Here is an 18,353-nt window from a genome sequence, read left to right on the forward strand (position 1 = left end):
TCTCCAAACACAAAGTTCTTTTTAAGAACAATACATAAAATGCATAGGTCTCTATGGTAACTTAAGCTTTAAGTATATATATATATATATATATATATATATATATATATATATATATATATATATATATATATATATATATATATATATATATATATTCACCACTCCCATGCTCTTCCAGCTGAAGAAAGCTGCATAAAGCAACCACTAAAAGCTACACAAGGTAAGCCCCTGTGGTGGTGTGTTGCATTGAGATTCTCATGTGTGTACTATTTGTGAATGTCTTTACAGCTGCTGTGGATGAACTCTGGGAAGGGTTTGAAACAGCAAAGGGATTACCTTTTGTAGCATGTCATGGTTCTTTTATGCAGCTTCTTCGGCTGGAAGAGCATGGGAAGAGTCAATTTATTTATATATCCGAGCTACCTGGGTTAATTGATTAGGTGAGAGCAAATTGGTTATTCGCTCCATTCACGTGTAAGAGATGAGAGTGGGTCTTTGTGTTTCATATATATATATATATATATATATATATATATATATATATATATATATATATATATATATATATATATATATATATATATATATGAGTTTCATTTCTACAAATGAGGTCGATTTTCTTGAGCCATGGCCACCCTGAAGTAAAGCTATTCTCTGATTGAAGCCGAATGCCACCGTGACGTCACCGGCGCGACACACGGTTATGTCTGCGGCTCCCCGAAGAGCTTCTCACAGCGCAAATTACAACGATGTTAAATGTAATATATGTCAGAAACTGTCATAAGTGAATGAAAATTGAGTTACCGACCAATTTAGCCCTGGTTGGAGCATCATGGCAACATAGCAAGTTTCCATCCATTTGTAACTGAAACCTTATGGTCGTTTACCAATCATTATATGACCCCAAACTGAGAGTGGTGAGAGCACTGGAACCGCGTCCCATATAGCCCTCACTGCCTGATTCCAGGAGCAATAAGCACGACCTGCCATGTAGAAACATTTTCTCTTGCTTCGCCATGCACAACTGGAGTCATTATTGAATGTGGTCGGGAGCATTGGCGAAGTAAAGCTGTTCTCCGACGAAGCCGAATGCCGTAACATCACCTTCACGATGGACAGTTACGTCTGCAACTCCCGGAAGAACTTCTCTCAGCGCAAATTACGATATTAAATGTAATATATATATATATATATATATATATATATATATATATATATATATATATATATATATATACACATATATATACATATATATATATATATATATATATATATATATATATATATATATATATATATATATATATATATGCCAGATGTTGTCAAAAGTGAATGAAAATGCAGTTACGGACCGCTTTCGCCCTTATTAGGGCATCATCAGGGCAACGTAGCAAGTTTCCATCCACCTTTGACTCTGAATACCAATCAATGTGCGACTCCAAACTGTTCTTCTTAAAATAAACAAAGAAGCTCTTCCACATACAGTACAGTCGTGGCCAAAAATATTGACACCCTTGCAGTTTCTTCAAATAATGTACCATTTCTTCCAGAAAATTGTTGAAATTATAAAATATTTTTGTATCCACATTTGTATTTATTTGGTTTGCAGTGGAACAAAACAAAAAAATAGCTTCAAAAATTACTAAATCTTAGTTTATTCCACACAAAAATCCTAAAAATGACCCGGACAATATGATTGGCACCTTTTAGAAGTTGTTGGAAATCATTAGATTTCAAGCAGGTGATTCTCCTTTACTTTGGAATTGAACTCACCTGTGGTGAATTGCCGGTGCCTGCAATATACAAATCATTCATTCAACCAGTTTTAATGAAGAAAAGGAGTCATGCTGCCGTTTTATGTCACTGTGTGTACTGCAATGAGCATGGAGAAAAATACGAAAACCAGAGAATTGTCTGAGAAGGTCAGATAAGCTTGTAGCCAAACTTGGACAATCTCAAGCATAAAAGTCCATCTCCAGAGACCTTGATGTTCCTGTGTCCACCGTACACATTGTCATCAGGATGTTTAAGGCCCATGGCACTGTCACCAACCTCCCTGGACGTGGCCACAAGAGAAAACTTGATCGAAGATTGCATCAAAAGGATTGTTCGAATGGTGAAGAAAGCACCTCGATCAACTGCCAAACAGATCCAAGCTGACCTTGTGGCACAAAGTACGACAGTTTCAACTCGCACCATCCGTTGCCAACTCGGTGAAAGGGGGTTCTATGTGAGGAGACCCAGGAGGACCCCACTGCTGAGAGAGGGACATAAGAAAGCCTGATGGGAGTTTGCCAAAACACATCTGAACAAGTCAAAATACTTCGGGGAGAATGCTCTGTGGACAGATGAAACCAAATTGCAGCTTATTGGTAAAACACATCATCTCTATGTTTACAAAAAACAAAATGAAGCCTTCAAAGAAAAGGACACCTCCCTACAGTCAAACATGGAGGAGGTTCAGTGATGTTTTGGGGTTGCTGTGCTGCCTCTGACATTGGGTGCCTTGAATGTGTGCACTGCATCATTAAATCAGGAGATTACCAAGGCATTTTGGAGCACAATGTTCAACCCAGTATCAGAAAGCTGGGTCTCCATCAAAGGTCATGGGTCCTGCAACAGGATAATGACCCCAAAGACATTTCAAGAAGCACCCAGGAATGGTTCAGGTCAAAACGCTGGACTGTTCTGAAGTGGCCAGCATTGAGTCCAGATCAAAATCCCATTGAACACCTGTGGGGAGATCTGAAAACAGCAGTTGGGAGAAGGCACCCTTCAATTCTGGGAGAACTGGAGCAGTTTGCACAAGAACAGTCGGCCAAACTGCCAGTAGAGAGGTGGGTGTGGGAAGCTCATTCATGGCTCGAGGAAGTGCTTGACTGCAGTTATTTTGTCCAAAGGCTGTGCTACCAAATATTAAGTCGAAGGTGTCAAGTTGTTGGAAATGTTGGAAATTTTATCAATACCATTTCTTTTTAATTTCTGATTTAAAAGGATATATTAATTTCTGAATCAAAAACAAAGTTTCTGTCGTATCAGCAGTGAAATAAAAAATTGTGGAGACCAAATACTTTTGTCAATTCAAACTTATTTTTGGAGAAAATTGTGAGTTATTTGAAAAAAGTTCAAGGGTGCCAATATTTTTGGCCACGACTGTCTGTGTATGTTCAGCGTGAAAATCTGTGATTAATTCAGTTGTGTAAATGCTGGGGGAAAAAAGAGAAACAATCCACATTGTTGGTCTCCAGGGGAACTTACCTAAAATGAGGGTCAATCAGGAAGTCCATAGCCTAACAAAGAAGTGGAAGAATTATAATGACAGTGGTTGATATTCAATAAGTGAAATATTATGAATTAAGAATATGAAAAAATAATTATGAATATGAACATTACAAATGAAAACATTGTAGAAAATTAAGTCATGTTGATACCATTTGTTGACATTATTTCCAGCAGTTCATAGTCTGAGCAATGACCCTTCCTATTTAGCACAGGCAATAAAACAATCATTTATTTCTGCTCACTCCCTGGCTAAAGACTACTTGATCTGACTTAATGATGCCAGAAGGTTGAAAGAATAACAAGCCAACCAGGGCTGCAGGCAACACCAAATTCAAAACTATAACATGCACGTTGCATAGAAACCATGTTTACTATTCACTCCTGAATGAAATAGAAAAGTACTCTTTGGAAGACATGTTCTTAAAAAAAAAATTACAATCACTTACTTCAGCTTACTCTGCAAACAAATAAAAATAAACTTTTTAAAATTGATTATTTTTGCAGCATTACACAAACTGTTGCCTAACAACCGTCATACATATCTAACGCTCTTCTTGTCTTCTTCCCCCTGCAGCTTTTTTTTATTCTTCCAAATAATACAAGGACCCGTTGAAAACTTACAACACACTATCATCTGCTCAAATCATTGAGGCGGGCCATTCTGAACAGCCTGTTTATTACGCTGCGTCTTTGTTTCGCCTCCCCCTTCTCCCCCACCATTTCCCCACAAAATTTAAATAACGCTGCTGGACTGATGGCCAAAACACTCCACGAGTGAAAATCCCATGCTGCTCATGTCTCTGTACATTCCCGACTGCACATCGCTTCTCTTCTGCCATACAAGGTCGTACTGTTTGACTATCAGTATGACAAAGGTGTACTTCGTCAGTCACTTTACGAATCTCATCCAGAAAAGCTTGTAAAGCACAGGCTAAACCTGCATTGTGTGATGAAAGGCCTACCCTTATTATCTCGCCCTGCTTTTGTACTAGTTTTAGAGCATTGTGGGTAATTTGTTGTGTGTTATCGTCAACGTACTAAGTTTTATGAAATCCCGACGTGCATCACATAAGACATATAGCCATACCCTATATTGATATAATTAAGACTACTCGTTTTTTTTGGTGAGAACTGTTTGATGGGTGTTTTTTATTACTCAAAATGCTATCACAATGTATTCAATTGGACCTAAAGCTGAGCACCTATATCAATTACGTCGGCTCAGGAATCATGGATCACAATGGCGTTCAGCGCATTTCATTGCATCGGCGATGAATTACATTGGAATTTTGAGTTTGGAATATATTTCGATTTAACCTATTAATAATTCCGACCACATACGCAAAGCGACACAGCTTTCCTGTTTTGAAAATGTATCCGGCTCTTGGAAGAGTGCGTGTTTTTCTTCCAGTTTGATTATAATTAACAAACGCTAGTTCGATTTGAATGATAATATTCCAGTAAAACATACTTATCCCATTAGAAACATAGTGATTTTAGCTATTGGAGTTTCTAGTATTCTGTGTTGTACAAAATAGATGCTCATTGAATCTTGTTTCAGGCATCTTTCTCTGAGCACGAGTCATAGTGGAAAACCTGGTAGCTTTAAGCGTTCATATTGTCATTTGTATGCGGTAATGCATAAAGCTTCACGTTGCGAGGATCATCGATGCTGAGATGAGGTCAGCAGGTGAAGTTCTGCTGGAAATTTGCATTTGCGTTGTGATGATCAGTCCCTACCGAAAGATCGCTTTTTTCCATTTACACTAACCTCAACAGTACCGCTTCTCTCAACCACACCGGTCTTTCATGCCTTGCACTGGATAAGTGCCAAGATGCATAGATGGGTGTAGGTTCATTCCATACCTGGTACCTCAAAAGTCTGCATCATCAACATATCAGCTGGCCCGTAATGTCGGTACAGCTCCATTGCTGTCTGTGAAGGGCCAACCTCTAACCTGCCCTGCGCAACATACCTGCGTGCCGGATATTGTGCATGGCCATCAGAAAGAAATAAAGCTGAGTGAGCAATATGTAGGAGGCATGGTCATGAGCATGTCAACCACGGGACCAGTCCTTTTGCTGCTAAATGAAACACTTTTCGACATACGCTGGCATGTGTGTGTATGCGAATTTGTGTGTCCTTCTGTTTGTTTGTTTTGTGTCGTTTGTGTCTTATCAGTAGAATGTCATGCACAAAGGTTCTGAGGTCAGTTCGCAACCTGGTAATAACTATATCCTTACGACAAAGTGACTGTATGCAGAGTTAGGAAAGAATTACATTGAATGATGTCGAGAGTCAATATTCCTTCACACAAGTCGGTGTTCTTTCATTTTTCAAGAAAGAGAGTTTGTTGTTCAAGTCTATGCATCTGTTATTTTTGTCTGTCTGCCTCTAGTCACAATGGGTTTAACATGTCAATGTTTACGTCTCTCTGGAAGACAAAAACAATACAAACATTTTTTATTTTAACAGAAAAAGAAAATACCTCTCAAATGGACTCCATACTTCCGCTGCTGCCAGAAGGATTACTTATATATTTGTAGTTTGTCTATGTGTTTCTTTTTACAGGCATAATCTCGGCCTTGTGATCTCAATCCACAGCCACTTTACAAACTTACCTTCCCACCCAAAATGAAAAATGTACGCAAACGTCATTCTTTTGTTTACCCTTGAAACGAGAAACCTGACGATATCACCACTCATGCATGCGATCAGCAAGTTCCAAATAGAACATCGTGGTCCATCGACAAACTTATTGTGACATAATAGTGAAATTATTTTCCCTTAAAGGAGAAATAAATAAATAATGGAAAACGATGTTTAATATGTTTCAACCGAAGGAAAAAAATATAGAAAAATAATTTTGTTTAATGTCATTACATGAAACCGTCTATCTTTTCGGTTTGTACCAAAACTATAATCCTCGTGAGTACATTTTGAACTTTGGGTGGGGAAGACTTACTTTGCTGCTACTGCAAAAAATAATAAATAAATAAACATCGTGTCAGATGTCATTTCATATGCCATTTCCATAACCTACTGCCGATTTTACATTTTCAGTTGTTTTGAGAAAGATTCTCCAGTTCCAGCCTGGGTAAAAACCCCATTATTTATATACATAACCCACTGCAAAAGTTGTACATAATACTTTATATTTATTTCTACTTTTACAACAAGACTTCACTGTTAATTTATCGAGATAAATGCGCAAAACATAGCTAATGTATTAAGTTATTTTATTAGATTTAAAAAATGAAAAAAAGGAAACGAAGTTCTTTACATGAGATCTTTGTCATGTTAAATTTATTTTCTTTTGTTTAAAGTGTTTCTCTCTCTCTCTCTCTCTCTCTCTCTCTCTCTCTCTCTCTCTCTCTCTCTCTCTCTCTCTCTCTCTCTCTCTCTCTCTCTCTCTCTCTCTCTCTCTCTCTCTCTCTCTCTCTCTCTCTCTCTCTCTCTCTCTTTCTGTCTCTGTCTCTGTCTCTGTCTCTGTCTCTGTCTCTGTCTCTGTCTCTGTCTCTGTCTCTGTCTCTGTCTCTTTCTCTTTCTCTTTCTCTTTCTCTTTCTCTTTCTCTTTCTCTGTCTCTGTCTCTGTCTCTGTCTCTGTCTCTGTCTCTGTCTCTGTCTCTGTCTCTGTCTCTGTCTCTGTCTCTGTCTCTGTCTCTTTCTCTTTCTCTTTCTCTTTCTCTTTCTCTTTCTCTCTCTCTTTCTCTGTCTCTGTCTCTTTCTCTCTCTCTGTCTCTCTCTCTGTCTCTGTCTCTTTCTCTTTCTCTTTCTCTTTCTCTTTCTCTTTCTCTTTCTCTGTCTCTCTCTCTTTTTCTTTCTCTGTCTCTCTCTCTTTTTCTTTCTCTGTCTCTTTCTCTTTCTCTTTCTCTTTCTCTTTCTCTGTCTCTTTCTCTTTCTCTTTCTCTTTCTCTTTCTCTTTCTCTTTCTCTTTCTCTTTCTCTTTCTCTTTCTCTTTCTCTTTCTCTTTCTCTTTCTCTTTCTCTTTCTCTTTCTCTTTCTCTTTCTCTTTCTCTTTTCTCTTTCTCTTTCTCTTTCTCTGTCTCTCTCTCCCTCTCTCCGTCTCTCTGCCTCTCTCTCTCTCCCTCTCTCCCTCTCTCCCTCTCTCCCTCTCTCCCTCTCTCTCTCTCTCTCTCTCTCTCTCTCTCTCTCTCTCTCTCTCTCTCTCTCTCTCTCTCTCTCTCTCTGTTTTCTCATTCTCAGCCATAGATCTGCACCATGTCAGCTTAGCCTTATAAAAACACCTTTTGTCTGTGGCTTTTCAGCAATAAAGCGAATTTTTGTGTCTGTAATGTGTGGTTCTCAATACACCTGTTAAAATGTGGGCTCGAGGTTGTATCCGCTGCCTCAAAACAAAAAACTGGTGATGACATGCATGGTCAAACTGCTGCAATGTTGTAAGTAGGGGGACAAAAACAACCTAAAGTTTAGCACGAAATGAGATGGATTTTCATGACCTGGTAACTGCAGCAGTAACTAGTTACCTGAGTGCCATTTGAGCATGAGTATTTTGTCTTGAAAGGCACTTAACTGAGCCTTGTCATGAGTGTGAAGTTTGTAGAAGAAATTGTATTATCAAAGTGTTGGTGTGCTAACAAGTCTGTAATGCTACCCTCCACTCTGTATCATATGTATCTACTCTGCTCTTAATATGGACAGAATAAACTGTGATTTAACGTGCAACATTTGGTCTCAGCTTTGTCCCTCTGCTACATTGCATACACTCAATGAGTTATTTGGAGGTAAGATAGCAGTAATTATAATTTGTATGCAGTCTTGTATGGGCTGTCAGGATTGCCTAGAATTACGCACATCAGCCTCTAAGCTGTCTAGTCTGGGTTTGAACCCCGACCAAGCTATAAACTGTCATCCTGGTGTTTCACAGTCAGGGTGATTCGTCAATGTGTGTGCCGTCCCTTGGATGGATGTTAAACCGGGTGTCCCATCTGCTAGCATTAGTTGGTGGATGTTAAAGATCCCACGGTGTCCTTTGCAAAGAGTAGGTGAGTTATCACGGACACCTTGGCCAATTTCCTGGTCTGACTACTGTTAGGAAGGCAACAGCAAACCACCCAGTATAACTCTAACCAAGAAACTACTTCGGCAGCACTGATTCTCCATCCAGAGTATGGTATATCAGAATCAGTCTTGCACACGATTGTTTGAAATGCACAATTCAGGTCAAATAATCAAGGCCCGAGGATGAGTGAGAAGACATTACAGAACAAGAATAGCATAGTGGAAAGTCGAAAAACACATCAACAGCAGGGTATAAAGACACAGCAGAGGGACACTTCGAGGAAGAATGAGCAAAAAGGGGGGTGGGGGTGGCACACAGCGATGGGGTTGTGAACAAGCTGGATGCAAGTGAAAACGCAGCAATAAGAGGAAGGAAAAACATGGAATGGGACAAAAATATGATGAAAAAGAGGGTTAGGGAGAGGTGGGGGATCACAACCAAGAAAGGAAGCCATTGTTGTGCTTCATGAGGGTTAAAGAGGGTAGAAAAGATCATGAAGATGGGTAGGAAGTGACCCAAAGAGGTAGGGAACAGCCATGTTGAAGCGCTGGAAGGAAGAATGACATTGGACAGACTCGGGAAGTTGTTTCCACAGACGAGGAACAAACAACTGGAGGCGAAATATATAGCCTGGATATAAGAATGAGAAGCCACAGACACATCTATGATACGAGAGCAACGGAGGGCACTCGGTAGAGCACATACCTCCGCCAAACAATGTCTGATCGAGAAGAACATATCTGGCTCAATACATTTTTGAAATATAATACTATACAGTACTATATCATTCTTGGCCCTGTCTCTCAACGGTGAAGAATCACTTTGAAAATTAAATAATTCCCGTATCCGGATCTGGATTTGTATCTTCACAATCGAATCAATTCCTCTTTGTCACACACCTAACATGTCCACCAAGTTTCATCATCCACAACTTTTTGAGATATTGTGCGATATATTTTTTGCCCCTATATCAATGGCGAAGAATCACTTAAAAAATTGTCGGATCCGGATTCTGATCTTCATCAAAGTTTAACCCATTCTTTCTTGTCGCACACCCAACATGTCCACCAAGTTTCGTCCGAATTCATCCATAACTTTTTGAGATATCACGATATACTTGCATGTAGTTTTTGGCCTGATCACTCAATGGTGAATCACTTTAAAATTCCAGTAGTCGGGTCCGTATTCAGCTATTATAATTTTTTAGTGATTCTTCACCATTGAGAGATAGAGCCAAAAATGATTTATGGCACGATATCTCAAAAAGTTGTGTACGGATTCAGATGAAACTTGGTGGGCACGTTTGGGTGTGTGACAAGGAAGAATTAGTTCGATTTTGGTGAAGATCTGAATCCGGATATGGATACGAGAATTATTTAGTTTATAAAGTGATTTTCACCATTGAGAGATTGGGCTAAACAAATACATAGCAAAATATCTCAAAAGTTTATGCATGCATTCGGATGAAACTTGGTGGGCATGTTAAGTGTGTGACTAGGACTAATTGTTTTGATTTGTGGAGATCCAAATCCGGATTCGAGAATATTTCAAGTGAATCGTCACCATTGAGAGATTGGCCAAAAACGATATATGGCCTGACATTTCAAAAATGTATTGAGTCCGATATGTTCCACGAGATCAGCCATTGTGTGGCTGAGGGATGCGATCTACCGAGTGTCCTAGTTATATACAGCTTCGTCAGATAACAGCAAGTTAAACATATTTGAATTAAATAATAGCAGGCAAATCAAAGCAATACCTTATAAAAGCAGTAACTGAGGGAGTTTTTGCAAATCGTTGATAGATTAGTTGGAGAGGACGATCAATATGAACTCCAAGTCCAATACATGGAAGTCATTCTTGATGTGACTGACAATAAAATGTAAAATAAAAAAACAAAGAACTGAAGAGTGCAAACGTTTTGGGAAATATCTTCAACAATAAGGAAATGGTACAATCTATAGATGTTGAGGAAGGGGTGAATATCGTACATCTTTGTAATTCTGATCTTTGACAATTTTGTAAATTCACATCACGAACATAATCACAGGTGATCTCGGAATAGTGACAGATAAAAGATTACGCACATTACGAACAAAAGGACAAAATTACATGGAGAACTAAATTACTAACTGGTAATAAAACATTGGAATTGATAAAGACAGGAATGAGTGAATGTATGAGAGAACAAAGTGATAAACACAAAATACCAAACACACATAAATGGGATTATTGGAGGATTGTTGGTTTGAATAGGAAAGTTTGAAATCGATCATCGATTAGTACCATCATTTAAACAATCTCCAGATGTGTGATTATTTGAAACTGCATCAAAGACAATACTGTTATTATTCCACCTGAAAAGGTAAGTAATAATTATTTAATGATGATTCTATGTGAAATATTTGACATTCAAACACTTTGCAGAGTGAACTTCTGAATACAGCCAAATGAAACAGCCAGAATGATCCTAATAGAACTTTGAATAGATGCTAATACGAACAATAGTTACATTAACAATGGATCAAAACAGATCTTCAAACGTTTATTAACACAGCACAGAACTTATTGAGAGATTAAAATAGCAAGTCTAACGTTTACTAATACAGTGCAGAACTTATTACTAGATTAGAGCAGTGAGTCAAACGTTTATTTGGACAACATGGAAGGTATTAACAGTTTAAAACAGATATTCCAATGCTTAATAACACAGCATAGAACTTATTAATCGATTAAAACAGATATTCAAACGTTTATTAACACAGCACAAAACTTATTGATGGATTAAAACAGATATTCAAATGTTAACTCACACAGCACAGAGCGTATTTATAGATTAAAACTGAAAGTCATACGTTTACTAACACAGCACAGAATGTATTGATATATTAAAACAGATATTCAAACGTTTATTAGCACAGCACAGAATTTACTAATAAATTAAAACAGATATTCAAACGTTTATTTACACAGCACAGAACTTATTAATGGATTAAAACAGATATTCAAATGTTAACTCGCACAGCACAGAGCGTATTTATGGATTAAAACAGCAAGTCATATGTTTATTAACACAGCACAGAACGTGTTAATACATCAAGACAGATCTTCAAACGTTTACAAACACAGCACAGAACTTATTAATAGATTAAAACAGATATTCAAACATTTATTAACACAGCACAGAACGTATGAATCGATTAAAACAGATATTCAAACGTCTATTAACACAGCACAGAACTTATCAATGGATTAAAACAGATATTCAAATGTTAACTCACACAGCACAGAGCGTATTTATAGATTAAAACAGCAAGTCATACGTTTACTAACACAGCACAGAATGTATCAATATATTAAAACAGATGTTCAAACATTTATTAACACAGCACAGAATTTATTATTAGATTAAAAACAGATATACAAACATTTACTGACACAGCACAGAACTTATTAACAGATTAAAAGAGATCTTTAAACGTTTACTGACACAGCACAGAACTTATTAATGGAATAAAAACAGATATTCAAACGTTTACTAACACAGCACAGAACTTATTAATAGATTAACACAGATATTCAAATGTTAACTCACAGCACAGAGCGTATTTATTGATTAAAACAGATATTCAAACATTTATTAACACAGCACAGAACTTATTAATAGATTAATACAACCAGTCAAATGTTTCTAAGCATAGCATAGAACTTATTAATAAATTGAAACAGCTCATCAAACATTTATTAACACAACACAGAATTTATTAATATATTGAAACAGCTATTCAAACATTTTATAACACAGCATAGAACTTATTAATAGAGTAAAACAGCAAGTCAAATGTTTACTAACATAGCACAGAATTTATTAATCGATTAAAGCAGATTTTCCAACGTTTACGAACACATCATTGAACTCATTAATATATTAAAGCAGCGAGTGAAACGTTTACTGACACAGCACAGAACTTTTTAATACATATGTTCTTAACTCGGGGTACCTGTACCCCCTGTGGTTACGAAACCTCCAAGCTGGAACCTTGGGGTACGAGACATGTCACCCCAAAATACAATTCAATTCAAAAATAAGGGCATAACAGTATTTAAAGAAAAAAAAAAGAAGGGTGAAAATGTTTTTGTTCAAAAATAACAAATTTTTGTTCAAAAAAAAAAAATATATATATATATATATATATATATAAATATATATATATATATATATAAATACTTTTTTTCATGACACGTTATATTTTATAATCAAGCTGGCTTTAAACCCACTGACATTGAATTTTCTATAAAGAGAGGTAAATATCTATAGGTGAAGCAATAAGTATAATTTTAGTAGTTTGGGTAGATTGCCAGTTTGACTGACTGAACACAGCCAAGGTGAACCCATGGCCGAAGTTGTGGACCCACTGGTTGGGAGGTTTTGGGCGAAAAGGGTTAAAACCTCCATGAACAACATCGCCCAGCTCATGGTCTGGGTAGTCTCGATGCAAAATCTATCAATTGCTTAGTAAAAGCGACTAAGGTTCTCCCTTTCGGTTAAAAAAAAAATCGTGGTTTAAAATTAAAATAAGGTTAAGTACGTTCCTGTGTCGCGTGTTATCAAATTCATATAATTTATAACACCCTTTACATATTATTATAATGATTTAGAAATAGCTGTTATTGTTCAATAAATGATTAATAATGTGAAGGACAGGTTTACCAAAAATACGGTGTGTGTGTGTGTGTGTGTGTGTGTGTGTGTGTGTGTGTGTGTGTGTGTGTGTGTGTGTGTGTGTGTGTGTGTGTGTGTGTGTGTGTGTGTGTGTGTGTGTGTGTGTGTGTGTGTGTGTGTGTATTGAAGATGTTTTTATCAAAACTCTAATGGGAAAAAGTCAACAGGAGGCATATAAATCATGTTTTAAATATTCTTTGGATTCATACGAAAAAAACAATCTATTGTTGCGTGAGAAACAAGTTTGGTAAGGGGTGTCTGTTTTTCGAGTTGGCCTCTGTAGCTTGCAGTGTGGTGTGCCGAATGCAAATATGGCATGCAGGGTGGCCTGGATTCCAACCCGGGTTGTGTGTGTGTGTGTGTGTGGCCCTCCTCTGGCAGCACAAAGGCTAAGAATTGCTGGTCAGAGGGCATAAAAAGTTTGTGAAAAACAAAACAAAACACTGCTTTCCAAAGTCTTCTTTCATTGTAAAGAAATATGATGCATTGACTGGACATGTGACAACTATTTTAAGGATCACAACTCCAGAGTTGAAAACAAAGGCTGGCTATGGGCAGTTCTTGGAACTGTGCAACTTTGTTTTTCTCTTGAAGGTTGGGGAAACAAAATCCATGAAAACAACTACAAGGTTGGTAAATGTGTTTGACCATTATCCGAAAAAATAGGTCCCTGTTGCATGGTACGATGTTTAAGGTTTCATACTCACTTTAGTTTTGTGGTGGACCGTGTTCATCCTGAAAACATCCAAGACCTAATATTCCCATGCAATGGATGCAAATTGATGTGGAAATTAATGTAGCAGATAGGCATAGCCTCTGATTGGTTATTATTACACCAAACGCTCACTGCTGCACTTAATGAAGAAAGAAAGAAAAAAACATAGGGGCAATACCCCTGGGTGTTCACCTGGGGTAGCGGATGGATAAGATAACCAGGCAACCACAGGTAGGCGTGGAAGACGCAGAAAATATGTAATGGAGAAGAAAGTAAATACCTATGGATGTTCTGTTTTTTAATGCCATGAACAAACTTTGGTACATCACAGATGATAAAGGTTGTGATAAAGTTTCATCGGAATTGTGTGTGTGGTTTCAGAGAAAAAAGCAATTGCATAATTTGGGAGGCAACCCCACTCCCTCCCCCCACCACCCCCGATGACACCGATTTTTTTTTTTTTTTTTACTGGTGTGAACATTCTTTGGTACATCACAGAGGGTGGTGGTAAAGTTTAATCAGAATTGTCAATAGTTTCTGAGAAGAAAGCAAATAACTCTTTTGGGTGGGGGGAAACTCCCCCGCCCCCCAATCCCAATAGAACCGCTTAGACCCGGCTTTTCAATGGTGTGAACAATATCTTTGGTATGTCACGGGTGATGAAGGTTGTGTTCAAGCTTCATCAAAACTGTGTGTGTAGTTTTGGAGAAGAAAGCAAATACATATTTTGGTGGGCAAACCCCTTTCAGCCCCTTCACCTCCGATTTTTCTCATATCATGAACAAACTTTGGAACATCAGGGTTGATGAAGGTTGTGGTGAAGTTTCATCGGAATTGTGTGGGCAGTTTCTGAGAAGAAAACAAATCCCTCTTTTGGAGGGGCAACCCCCCCCCGCAGACCCCCTTCAACCCAAACTTTTCGAATGTCCTGAACAAACTTTGGTACATCATGGGTGATGAAGGTTGTCGTCAAGTTTCATCAGAATTGTGTGTCATTTCTGAGAAGAAAGCAAATACCTCTTTAGAGGGGAGCAATCCCACCCCCCTCCCACAAACTCCCTCCATTGACCCCCTCAGAATGGGATTTTTTCATGCCGTGAACAAATTTTTAGTACATCATGGGTGATGAAGGTTGTGGTAAAGTTTAATCAGAATTGCACGTGTAATTTCTGAGAAAATGGAAATACCTATTTTGTGGGGGCAACACCAGTCGACCCAATTAGGGCCCGATTTTTGTAATACCATGAACAAACTGTGGTACAAACACAGTGATGAACGTTGTGCTAAAGTTTCATCAAAATTGCATGTGCAGTTTCAGAGAAGAAGTTGCAAGTATATGTGGGCGGACGGACGGTCGGGACAGATGATGCGCCATCCCATAAGCTCCATGGAATTATTTTCCTGGTGACCTAATAAAGATATTTGGATTCTTTATATATAAATAACTAAAAATATGCAGCTCATGAGACATACAGGACATGGTAAAAAGTATGTGGACACCTGCTCATCCAACATCTCATTCCAAAATCACGGGCATTAATATGGAGTTGGTCCCCCCCCCCACCCCCCTTTGCTGCTATAACAGCCTCCACTCTTCTGCGAAGGCTTTCTACTAGATGTTGAAACATTGCTGTGGGGATTTGCTTCCATTCAGCCACAAGAGCATTAGTTAGGTCGGGCACTGATGTTGAGCGATTAGGTCTGGCTCACAGTCTACGTTCCAATTCATCCCAAAGGTGTTTGGGGTTGAGGTCAAGGCTTTGGGCAGGCCAGTCAAGTTATTCCACACCAATCTCGATAAACCATTTCTGTATGGACCTTGTTTTGTGGGGTATTGTCATGCTGAAACAGGAAAGGCCCCTTCACCAAACTGTTGCTACAAAATTGGAAGCACAGAATCGTCTGGAATGTCATTGTATGCTGTAGCGCTAAGACTTCCCTTCCTTGCAACTAAGGGGCCTATACCGAACAATACAAAACAGCCCCAGACCATTATTCCTCCTCCCCCAAACTTTGTAGTTGGCACGATGCATTTGGGCAGGTCGCGTTCTCCTGGCATCCACCAAACCCAGATTCGTCCGTCAGACTGCCAGATGGTGAAGCGTGATTCATCACTCCAGAGAACGTGTTTCCACTGCTCCAGTCCAATGGTGGTGAGCTTTACACCACTCCAGCTGAGGCTTGGCATTGCGCATGGTGATCTTTGGCTTTTGTGTTGCTGCTCGGCCAAAGAAACCCATTTCATAAAGCTCTCGCCAAACAGTGTTTGTACCGACGTTGTTTCCAGAGTCAGTTTGGAACTTTGTAGTGAGTGTTTCAACTGAAGACAGACGATTTTTCCAGGCTATGCACTTCAGCACTTGGAGGTCACATTCTGTGAGCTTGTATGGCCTCCCACTTCGCGGCTGAGCTGTTGTTGCTCTGAGACATTTCCACTTCACAATAACAGCACTTTCAGTTGACTGGGGCAGCTCCAGCAGGACAGAAATTTGACAAACTGACTTGTTGGAAAGGTGGCATCCCATGATGGTGCCACGTTTGAAATCACTGAGCTCTTCAGTATGACCCATTCTTCTGCCAATGTTTGTCTATGGAGATTGCCTGGCTGTGTGCTTGATTTTATACACCTGTCAGCAATGGGTGTGGCTGAAAGAGCGAAATCCAATAATTACAACACGTGTCGCGTCCGGGCGGTGTTTGTCTCCAGAGGGGAGTTGGTCTTTGGACGGGTCAAGATGGGAGTTTGTCTTTGGATGTGTCCGAACAGTGTTTGTGTCCGGCAGGCTTGGCTCTGGATGCATCTGCTGTCTTTTGTCTCTGAACGTATCTGGGCGATGTTTATCTCCACGCCATGTTTATAGCATGAACGGTCTAAATTGGATTTCAGACACTATTTTGTTTCCATCTTCACTGTTATTCTATGCAGAATAATTTTGAAGAAATGGGATGAATCGTAATTAACGCTCCACCACATGTCTGCTTTCCCTTCCTCTCACCTCACACTGTCTTCCCTTCCCCATCCCTCCTCGCTCCCCCACCCCTTCTCGATCATCCACCCCTCCTCGCTCCCCCACCCCTTCTCGTTTACCCACCCTCCTCTCTCTCTCTCTCTCTCTCTCTCTCTCTCTCTCTCTCTCTCTCTCTCTCTCTCTCTCTCTCTCTCTCTCTCTCTCTCTCTCTCTCTCTCTCTCTCTCTCTCTCTCTCTCTCTCTCTCTCTCTCTCTCTCTCTCTCTCTCTCTCTCTCTCTCTCTCACCCACCCACCATTCTCTCCTTCATTCCCCCTCTTTTTCTCGCTCCCTCCTCTCTCTCTCTCTCTCTCTCTCTCTCTCTCTCTCTCTCTCTCTCTCTCTCTCTCTCTCTCTCTCTCTCTCTCTCTCTCTCTCTCTCTCTCTCTCTCTCTCACCCACCCACCATTCTCTCCTTCATTCCCCCTCTTTTTCTCGCTCCCCCCTTTAGTATTCCTGTTACCGAAGCCTGAAGTGATGGGTGGTATTTTCCAGGAATATCTTCTTCTTCTTTCGGCTGCTCCCTTTTGGGGTCGACACAGCGGGTCATCCGTATGATCCACATAGTGATTTGGCACATGTTTTACGCCGGATGCCCTTCCTGACGCAACCCTGGTCGCCTCTTACGACACAGGGATATGGTACACCTATTTTAACCGGGGTATACACTGGCCCAGTACACTGGTACTCACTTCGCTGACCTCGGAAGGATGACAGGCTGAGTCAACCCCCTGGTGTATCAATTCAGTGGCCCAACGGGGCTTGAACTCAGGACCTTTTGGATCCCAAGCCGCTGCCCTAACCACTGCGCCAACACCATGCTATTTCCAGGAATATATATATATATATATATATATATATATATATATATATATATATATATATATATATATATATATATATATATATATATATATATATATATATATTCGCTGACTGTAGCATGTCTGTGTGTGCTGGATACATACCTCTACCTTGTAGTAACTCGACTGTCCATCCTGATCGGGACACGAACTGCACTGCTATTGACTGTTGTGGGGCGCTCAGTAAGTGGCATAAGCACTCATTCAGGCACTCAAATGGAATGCCTGGTTTGGCAGGCGATTACTGATTGCCCTCCAAAAAACCATGCACCCGGAAACGCCCAAGCAATGTCTGAATTGGTCAAATGAACACTTTTTTATGGTGTGGGAACTGCTGCTAAGTTCAAAGCTGGAGCTTAAATTTTGTAATTCTTCTTCTTTTCAGAGATTCTCAAGGTTATGGCATGGTGGAAATGAAATAAAGCCACGAATGCTGGCATCTCCAGGCATTTATAAGCATTGTCAGGTATCCAGCGATTCATAGCTATGACGAACAGGCATTTGCTAATATGAGTGAGGAAAGTGAAATAAAATCTTTATCGTTAAGAAATCGTTGCGGCCTTTTCCAAGTCACGGCATGGTTAAGCAGGCCAAAAAACATAGCAGCTTCAGACCCCAACTAGTTCACCCAGGATATGCCTGAATACCCCAGAGAATGAGGTGGCCGAGGGTCACCTGATGAAGGATGTAATTAAATAAGGCAGTTTAATTATCTTCAAAAGGGGTCCAAACA

The 18,353-nt window shown here is 39.4% G+C and overlaps 1 protein-coding gene across 3 annotated transcripts in view; it reads left to right on the top strand.

Annotated features, from left to right (window-relative positions):
* LOC147027119 (pappalysin-2-like) overlaps positions 1 to 18,353 on the top strand; it is a 510,774-nt gene that overhangs the window by 334,613 nt on the left and 157,808 nt on the right. For 2 of the 3 annotated variants that reach the window (XM_085883283.1, XM_085883282.1), the window contains one exon: positions 3,863 to 6,647. The exons of the other annotated variant lie outside the window; for it this stretch is intronic. The gene's annotated coding sequence lies outside the window, so the exon portion shown is untranslated. Of the gene's footprint in view, positions 1 to 3,862; positions 6,648 to 18,353 lie in introns of those variants that run through there. 3 annotated transcript variants of the gene reach the window in all.

The sequence above is a fragment of the Eptatretus burgeri genome, chromosome 5, assembly GCF_056783735.1.
Source record: "Eptatretus burgeri isolate ZD-2024b chromosome 5, Ebu_testis_v1, whole genome shotgun sequence".
In the NCBI taxonomy this organism is placed as follows: Eukaryota; Metazoa; Chordata; class Myxini; order Myxiniformes; family Myxinidae; genus Eptatretus; species Eptatretus burgeri.